At 36.0% G+C, this 9793-nt stretch overlaps 1 non-coding gene across 1 annotated transcript; it reads left to right on the top strand.

Moving 5' to 3' along the window:
- Nucleotides 1-9559: 9559 nt before the first annotated feature.
- On the top strand, nt 9560-9643 carry TRNAY-GUA. The gene has a single exon. It is a non-coding gene; the product is annotated as a tRNA-Tyr (tRNA).
- Nucleotides 9644-9793: the final 150 nt, after the last annotated feature.

Genomic DNA, 9793 nt, shown 5'->3' with positions numbered 1-9793 from the left:
TTCATCGGCTAAGCTTTGACCTATGAGTTGTTTAGTGTTTAAACCGATAGTTGGCGATAGTCGGTGGGTTTAACTGCGATAGATGGCGGGACAACCGCGATAGTTGGCGGGTTTAACCGCGATAGATGGCGGGTTTAACCGCGATAGATGGCGGGACAGCCGCGATAGTTGGCGGGGTTTAACCGCAATAGATGGCGGCGCAGCCACGATAGTTGGCAGGTTTAACCGCAATAGATGGTGGCGGATCCACTATAGTTTAATAAAGTTGAAATTTGAATTGAAATTATTATCATATTTATGACAGGTTTTTATACGAGGGATATCACTCACTAGACCTTTCGTTTCGTTCTAACCCTCAGTTGTTGTAAATGTATTTTTGCATGTCAACTGAGGTTGGAGAATAAACGCAAAATAAAGATGTAATTGGTTGTTGGTTTAATCTTTATTAAAAAGGTTTTTTTAGATCATACTTTTGGCCAATATGTATGGATAATATTGATTTGTTTGTATAATTGGAAGCATGGATTTTGGGATTTGGATTTGATGGGTTGTTACAACTGGTATCAGAGTCACAATTTAAGAGATCTAGGTACTTCTCTGGTACTTAGACTTAAACTAGATGCGTTAACTATTTGATAATAGGTTTCACTGCGATTTCAAGCCTGGGAATGTGTTAAATATAATTGGGTCTAAAGTGATGGCAAGTTCGATAGATGTAGATTACATAAGGCCAATGTAATCATGAGTTTATAGATGCTTGTTTTAACTTGAACATCTTATTATATTTAGGTATGTGAATAATTGTATTCATGTTTATTGTTGTAATTAAGAGTGATAAGATAAAATGGCAAATAATCCTGTATGTTCAGTAATAAATATGTCTGAGAATCCTGAAAGAGAGAATCCTGAGGGAGAGAATCCTGTGTTGAGGAATATCCCTGAGGGACATCTATGGGCCACAGAAGAGGCCGGGGAAGAGGAATCCTGAATACTGGAATACATCCAGAAATTACTGCAACAGTGGAAACAAGGAGCCGAGGAAGAGGGAGAGGTATACAACAGGAAATTCATATTGAGCAGGAAATGTCAGTACAAGAGAGATCAACCTCAGGCCATGGACGGAGCAGAGCAAGGGGCAGAGGTCGTGATCACAACCCTGGGTTTATTACTCAGGGAATGCTAGTAGTCGAATTAGGGAAATTTCAGAATAATCTGGTAACTTTGCTGGAGCGTTCTACTTAGCATAATCTAGAAGGAATGGTGAATTCCAATCTTCACGGAGAAGTCGGGGTAAGTACACCTGCGACAACCATATATGTTCCACCTACCTCATCTTTAGTACCAAAGGGATGTGATATTAATATGTTTCTTGCCTGCAAGCCTCCTAAGTTTCATAGTGAGCGTGATCCTATTAAGCCCATGTGTTGGCTTAAATAAACAGAATTAAGTTTAAAAACCAGTAAAAGTGCAAAAGAAGATAAAGTGATGTTTGTTGTATCGAGATTGCGCTCGAGTGCATTATATTGGTGGGAAATCATGATGAGTTCATATCTGAATATTCTTGATACAACGTCTTGGGAGGATTTTGTTGCAAAGTTTAAAGTACAATATTGTCCTAAAGTTGTGATACAAAATCAAGAGGATGATTTTCTTCGACTGGAGCACGACAGTATGATGGTGTGAATCCCAGATTCAACAATAAATCAAGAACAAAACATGAAAGATTGAGAGATTRAAGAACATATGAAGAATTCGGCCAACTTCTTTATTGAAATGTAAACTTACAATCTCAAATTCTCTCAGTTGACTCTCATTGAACAATTACAGAATGATAGAAGGAATGAAATCAACTTCTAATCTAAGCCTCATGTCCCTATTTATAGGAGACAATTACAAGCTAAGCCCAATAGCCCTTAACCTAAATACAATGGATATTACAATACAATACAATAAATTGACTTTATAAAACTTTCTAAACTTAGGACAATTTTTTCCTAACAATCTCCCCTCAAAGTTTTATAAAGCAAGTGTCTCTTGAAAGCTTCAAGTCTTCTCCCCCCTGCTTTCTTTAAAAAAACTTTGTTGTGCCCGGTATTGATAAAATCTTCAAGCTCCCCCACCCCCCTTCAAAAGATAGCTCTTACTCTTTAAATTTCAACTTTAAGATTAGATCCAATGTAAGTTCAACATCACCATTTGCACAAAGTACAACTAAATTGCAAACRAATCAACATAGTTTGTTACCCCTGAATCATTGCCAACCCCTAAGCAATTAATTCATCCAACTTTTATGGATAAAAAATAGTGCGAGCCTCGTGACATTCTAGTGCAAACAGTTAAATGACAAAGAATCTTTCAAAGAACCACGAGTTTAATAGGCATTCAACTTAAGAGCTTGATCTTGGTAACCACAAATGGGGCCAACAATTGCTTGAAATACCAGAACAAACACCTTTAACTTTGTAGAACCGAAGAGAAGAATTAGCAGTAAGAACACAGCTTCAAGAACAGATGTCAAACCAGAAAGATAAGTCGATTTCCTTTAAACTTCCAGAAACCGAATAATCAGAAACAGATCCAAATATCCTAGCCAGAAGAATGATTAAAAGCACTCAAAATTCTCAAATCACAACCAGAGCATCAGAATAATGACTATAGACTATCAAACCTCTAATTGATCAGGTTAGAAGCATGACTGAGAACACTCAAAAATATGATTAATTCTAGAACCTCCAGAACACTGATTACATACCTTCAAGACCTCTGATTGATCAGGTCAAAAGAAATGGGTGAATGCACTCAATGTTCTAGCCTTTTATAGAAAATTATAGAATAATGATTGCAAATCTTCAAACTCCAGCTAGTCTAATCAAATACTGAGACCAAACAATACTGTTATGAAAACATTTTAAATCCAGTTTTATTCTTCAAACTCCAATATGGTTGACCAAGAAAGTAAACTTTGACTTTAAAGTCAATGTTGACCAAAATGTTGTATGATGCTCTTAAGGGAAAAAGTTGATAAATACATCTCCTTAATCATTAAGCACGGGAGAATAGGGCATCCATTAAGCACACAATTAAGCTCAAGAGTCAAAAAAAAATTCAAAAGATGAACAATGAGTATAAGTAGTTTACTCATCGCTCATGCATTAGGCTAAACCTCTTATCGCACATGCCTTGTCCGATGAGTTAGGATATCCGATAAGCCTTAAGCGATAAACAATCTATCATCCTTATCTCTCACGCCCAGAGCGACGAGCAAGGTCATCGCTCACCACTTAGGCGATGAAAATAGGTTATCGAACAAATCAATGAGCGATTTCATCAATCTTCCATAGTAACTTTCAAACTCATCGCACAAGATAGGAAACTCATCGCTTGTAGCTTTGAATGACGAGCAGCACTCTTTGGACAACACTTTATCGTACAAGATAACATGGTCATCGCTTGGTTAGTTGAATGTTGAGGGCCCTTTATCGGACACCTCTGTGAGTGGATTCAACATCATCGCACGAGACTTTAGATGATGACATGGCTTCTCCGAACAAGCTTTGAACGTTGAGGTTTTTTTATCGCTCAAAACATTTTCAAAAAATCATCTAAGTCCAAAGTTATCGCTCAACCAAGTTACCAAAAAAAACATATATTGTTCGATGAGCACACTATATCGCTCATTTCTTCATATCATCATTGGGTGATGAGCATCACTTCATTGCTCAATGAACACATTCAACGGGCGATGAGGAAAGTCATATAACCTCAAAATTAATCATGTAACCTCAAAATTATTGATTCAAAATGATTCGAATGCTAATCCTATAGCATTGAATTGATTAAAAACCTTAAAAATAAGGTGAATTTCAATCTTTTAAGTCCAAAACTATCGAACATGAAGATGATGAAGGATGAAGTACTGTTTCATTGAAAAACAGTAATAAAACTTGAATTTGTTGCTGAATAGTATTGATCGTATCGAWAATAATAATCCGATTATGCTCTGATRCCAAATGTGAATCCCARATTCAACAACAAATCAAGAACAAACACATAAAAGATTGAGATATTGAAGAACATATGAAGAATCCGACCAGCTTCTTTATTGAAATGTAAACTTACAATCTCAAATCTCTCTCAAGCGACTCTCATTGAACAATTATAGGAATGATTGAATAATAGATTAACTTTCTAATCTAAGCCCCATGTCCCTATTTATAGGTGACATTTACAAGTTAAGCCAAATAGCCCTTAACCCAAATACAATGGATATTACAATACAATATAATAAAAGGACTTTATAAAACTTTCTAAACTTAGGACAATTTCTATCCTAACAGACGATTCTTCAGTATATTAAAATATTCATGGAACAGTCTCGATTCATCGATGYATATGTTGCTACTAAAGGCATCAAAGTGAGAAAGTATATATGGGGTTTGGAACCCAACCTCAGAAAGAATGTGATTTCCATAAATCCAGTTACATTTTAAGCAGCGGTTAATGGTGCGGAGATTCTAGAACAGGATAAAAATCGACAACCACAAGAGAGGATTGGAGAGAAGAGTAAATGGGATGTGTTAATGGATGACTTCCATAAACCTAAGTTTGTTGGAACCCAAAATCGTCYAACACAAGGTGTACTGATAGACCGTGTACCCAATGCCATAGAGTACATCAAGGGGAATGTAACACTGACCCACGAAGGTGTTACAAATGTTAGGAATCAAGTCATCTGGCCAAAGATTGTAGAGCAGTACGATGATGTTTTACATGTAACTCTCCCCACCATATTCATTTTAACTATCCACAAGCAAAGGGATGAGGATCTGGTTATTCTAGGGGTAATCCACCGAATCAGGGGCCAATGGTTAACAGAAACATTCCTAGTGGTTGTGGAGAGGTAAGGGGTGGAGAGACGGTGATGAGAGGATGAGCCTTCAGATGACGAGAGGCGAAGCTGAAGAAAACCCGAAAGTGGTGACAAGTATATATTTTGTTAATTTAGTATGTGCCAAAGTCTTATTTGATTTTGATGCAAATAATTCATTTGTGTTGCCTTCATATGTGCGTGTTTAAAGTCTAAGGTGTTAGATGATGCTTTGATGGTAGAAACCGTAAACGATAGTGAAGTCTCGGTTAAGGAAGTTTTTGATGATTATTTTATAGCAATAGAGGGGTATGAGGTACCCATTCAATTATTCCCTATGCTGTTACGGGAATTTGATGTAATAGTGGGTATGGATTGGTTGGCTAAAAATCAAGCCAACATAATCTGTAATAAGAAAATGATTCATATAGATTTACTGGGGAAGGGACCGGTTATAATTTATGACGATAGACGAGATCGTTGTTCCAGCCTTATTTCCATCTTAAAGGCTCGGAGGTATGTACAAAAAGGGTATGTCAGTTTTCTCACTTATGTGATTGATAAGAAGAAAGAAAAGACCAAGATGGAGAATATTCCAGTTGTAATTCTAGTTGTAAGTGAATTTCCAGAAGTATTCCCAGAAGACTTGACAAGTTTACCTCCTGAGCAATCGATAGAATTTCAGATTGAATTGATACCGGGAGCCGCGCCAGTGGCTCGTTCACCATATAGATTAGATCCATTTGAATTAAAGGAGTTAATGTTAGAGTTGAAAGAATTGCTCGACAAAGGCTTTATTTGACCGAGTACATCTCCTTGGGGTGCACTGGTATTGTTTGTAAAGAAGAAAGATGGATCAATAAGGATATGTATCGATTATTGTGAGATAAATAAGTTGACAATCAAGAACAAGTATCCACTCCCAAGAATTGATCATTTATTTGATCAGTTGATTGGGGCTAGTTACTTTTTGAAGATTGACTTACGATCTGGTTATCATCAACTGAAGATACGAGAAGAAGATGTGTCGAAAACATCATTCCATACGCGCTATGGTCACTATGAGTTCCTGATGATGCCATTTGGACTTTCAAATGCACTAGCGGCATTCATGGACATGATGAATAGGGTGTGTTGTCCATATCTCGATAAATTTGTTATTGTTTTTATCGATGATATATTGATATACTCTTGATCTTAGGAAGAGCACGCAAATCATCCACGGCAGATTCTAGAACTTCTGAAACGAGAGAAGTTGTATGCAAAGATGTCAAAATGTGAGTTCTGGCTATGAGAAGTCCAATTTCTGAGCCATGTCATTTCTGATGTGGGTATTAAAGTAGATCTACTAAAAAATGAAGCTATCGAAAAGTGGGAAGCACCACAAACGCCAACATAAATTTGGAGTTTCCTTGGATTGGTAGGTTATTACCGAAAGTAAACATGACTTTTCTCGTATTGCGACACGGTTGACCGGTCTAACGAAAAAGAATGTGAAATTTGAATGGAAAGAGGTACAAGTTGAAGCATTTCTAATGTTGAAAGATAATATGTGTAGCATGCCAATCCTATCCTTACCTGATGGTACAAAAGATTTTATGGTCTATAATGATGCTTCAAGACTGGGTTTGGGTTGCGTGTCACATTGATGTTTCTTTCTGTTGTTTAAACTTCAAAACATTTGCTCTCTATTCAAACCTGTAACATATTATGTTGTTAGTGTCCCTTTTCGCTCAATTTATGTTGTAGTATTGTCTGTTCGTCACTAGCATCACTTATGGTGCAGCAATATTTTCTCATTTCTTTTTTCTTTCTTTCTTTAATTTTTCCCTGTGAAATGGAAGTGAATTAATGTACGTTTTTCATTATCTCTTGTGGATGCAATGTCGAAAAGTTATCGCTTATGCCTCAAGCCAGTTAAAAGAACATGAAAAACAATATCATACTCATGATATGGAGCTGGAGACTGCAATTTTACTTTGAAGATCTGGAGACATTACTTATATGGACCTAAGTGCCAAATTTTTACTGATCATAAAAGTTTGCAGCATTTGTTCCATCAATGAGAATTGAATATACGCCAAAGACGATGGTTGGAAATGGTAAGTGATTATGATTGTGAGATCTTGTATCATCCAAGCAAGGCTAATGTGGTAGCTGACACGTTGAGCCGTAATGAAAAGAGTGGTACAATTAAAGCGACAACCTTAAGGGTAGAGTTATAGTCGAGCCTTTGTAAGGAACTGCAAAGTTTTCAAGGTGAGGCGGTGAAAGAAGATAAGAACAATCAAGAGAGACTCGGTGGTTTATTGACCGATTTAGTAAAAAAGACAGTCGAGAATTATTATGTTTCTAGAATAGATTTTGGGTGCCATGTTATGCTAATCTCAGAGAGAGAATATGTTAGTCCTTATGATGATCAATCTACATAAATCTTCATAATCATGGCAGATCTAGATATAGAAATTAAGAACACTTGAGAGAGAAAGTCAAATATTCATATATTGGTCAAACCTTCTATACGTATAAGATATTACAAATAAGCTTCCTATCTAAAATTACAAAAACTAACCCTTTATATAGGGTCAAAGTAAAACTCTAATAGTCAAAGTGAAACTATCTATACAAAGTCAAACACGATGTCTTTTACAATTATAGACAATATTTAACTTTCAAGACGAATACAATTTATCACTGAAATTTAGTCCTAACATTCTCCCCCTTTGTATTCAGACTTGAAAGAATTTACGCGCTTTGAATCTCGTTTGAACTTTGTCTCTTTAAGCACTATATGACTTCTTCAAAAACTTCTAAAAATCTTCACTTTGAAATCTTCAGACGATCGTTTGTTGAGAAAAATCTTCTAACATTCTCCCCTCGAATGTAGAATAGCAATGATCTTCTCTTTTGACAATGTAGAACAAAAATAACAATGATCTTCAGATATGATCTTCAAGATGTGATTTTCAAAAAAATTTCTTCAGATAATAAACTCTAATATTCTTCCCAAAAATGAACTACTTCCGATAACGAACAAACTTTTTCTTCAAAAGAAATCTTTATCAGCAAACTGTTGTAATGATGATTTTCACATTCAAAAACTCTCAGACATTTTAGCACAGGAATAATTTTCAGTAATTATCTCCAGTCACACTCCTTTGGAGTCTTTTGTCGATCTTTGTTGTTACTCCCCCTTGATCTTTATAACAAACTCCCCTTATAATGTTCGGAATATAACATTTCATTCATTATTTCATACTCCCCCTTATGATGAAATGAGAATCATTACATCATACACAAGAATGAATGAAATCTTCCGCGAAAGCCGTTAATCATGAAATTGTAAGCAGATCTTTTCAAATTCACTTGTTTAATCTTTTCAGATTAAAGGGAATGGGAAGGTAACAACCAATTTCAACTTATGAAATTGTTTTCAATCTTATGAAAAGATTGGCCTGTGAGTATAACATATATACTCAGTACAACAGATGTACTGTATATATGAGACTTTATGAGGCTCATCTCACTAGGTATTCCATTCAATCATCGATAGCTTAATAATAGCATATCTATGAATGTTTCAGCAAAATAACATATAATTTGCAAAAATTTGTGTAGTGTAGAAAGATAAAGCAACATATGCTTCTGTTTAGGCTCAAAAAGATAACTCGTGTGGACTACACAAATTTATCAGACTCAAATCGTGATAAAAAAAACTTTAAGGGGGGGGGACATATATCCTTCTGTTTTAATACCAAATTTCTCCAAATGAGAAATTGATAGATTGTGAGCTGTATGCCCCAAGTGTTATTGAAACACTTATCTGTGAAGAGATAAATGAGTAGCTGGTGGGGTTGTGACAAGAATTGGCCTGGGTTTTGTCTTTTTCAATATTAGTCTCGAAAGAATTGAGAACTAATAGATTATGTGGTGTGCCCAGTATTTTGAAGTTTGGAACAGGATTCTAATAATCTTTTAATCCTGACTCAACTCTCATCAATTCTTTTGTCTCACAACAACTACCCCTTTCATTTTCATTTTAGTCTCAGCACACAAACCCTTTTGTATTTATTGCTCACTCAGATATGGTTGTCCTCTTGGGTAGGTTTGTCGGTTCTGACATTCTATAGAGGTATTTCTGTTAAGCACTCAATCCCTCCTAAATTTAGCATTATGCTCAAATGATCACAAACAATTGATCAAAAGTATTATTGCTATAAAGCACAATGATTAGATAGAAATTGATCAAGAAATTTGGCTTTAAGCACAATCAAACAAGGAGTGATATGCAAAATCAGATTATTCAATATGCGAGAGAAATGAATGAAAATCTTTAAGTACGAGTTTACAGATTCTGATTTTCAAAGAATTAACGAAATGTATATCAATCAAGGTAAAATAAAAATCAGAAAACAAACTGTGATTACTAACGAGCGTATTATCACCGAAAATGATTCATTCTCGCTTCCGCTTCGTCACACGAGTAGAGGCTATCAATGCGTTCTAATGGAAAAAATAAAATTCAATGAGGATTTGGTTCATCCGACACGTACACGTCATGGGCATAGACAAATTCATGGAAAAAATCATGACTATACTTAACAATAAAACGCTCTGAAAAGCCCACATACGACGAAGACTTACATACCCATAAGAATGATATTTTCCATCATCTAAAATCAATTAGGCGTTGGGTCGATGCCCGAGTGGTTAATGGGGACGGACTGTAAATTCGTTGACAATATGTCTACGCTGGTTCAAATCCAGCTCGGCCCAACAATTCGCCAATCTACCATCTGATGGTAGAACCCTCTTGGGGGGATATAGCTCAGTTGGTAGAGCTCCGCTCTTGCAATTGGGTCGTTGCAATTATGGGTTGGATGTCTAATTGTCCAGGCGGTAATGATAGTATCTTGTACCTGAACC

This window comes from Cynara cardunculus (genome assembly GCF_001531365.2).
Source record: "Cynara cardunculus var. scolymus isolate 2C chromosome LG 2, CcrdV1, whole genome shotgun sequence".
NCBI classification, from domain to species: domain Eukaryota; kingdom Viridiplantae; phylum Streptophyta; class Magnoliopsida; order Asterales; family Asteraceae; genus Cynara; species Cynara cardunculus.
Note: the sequence above shows the minus strand (reverse complement) of the source record. Positions and strands in the feature narration are given on the sequence as shown.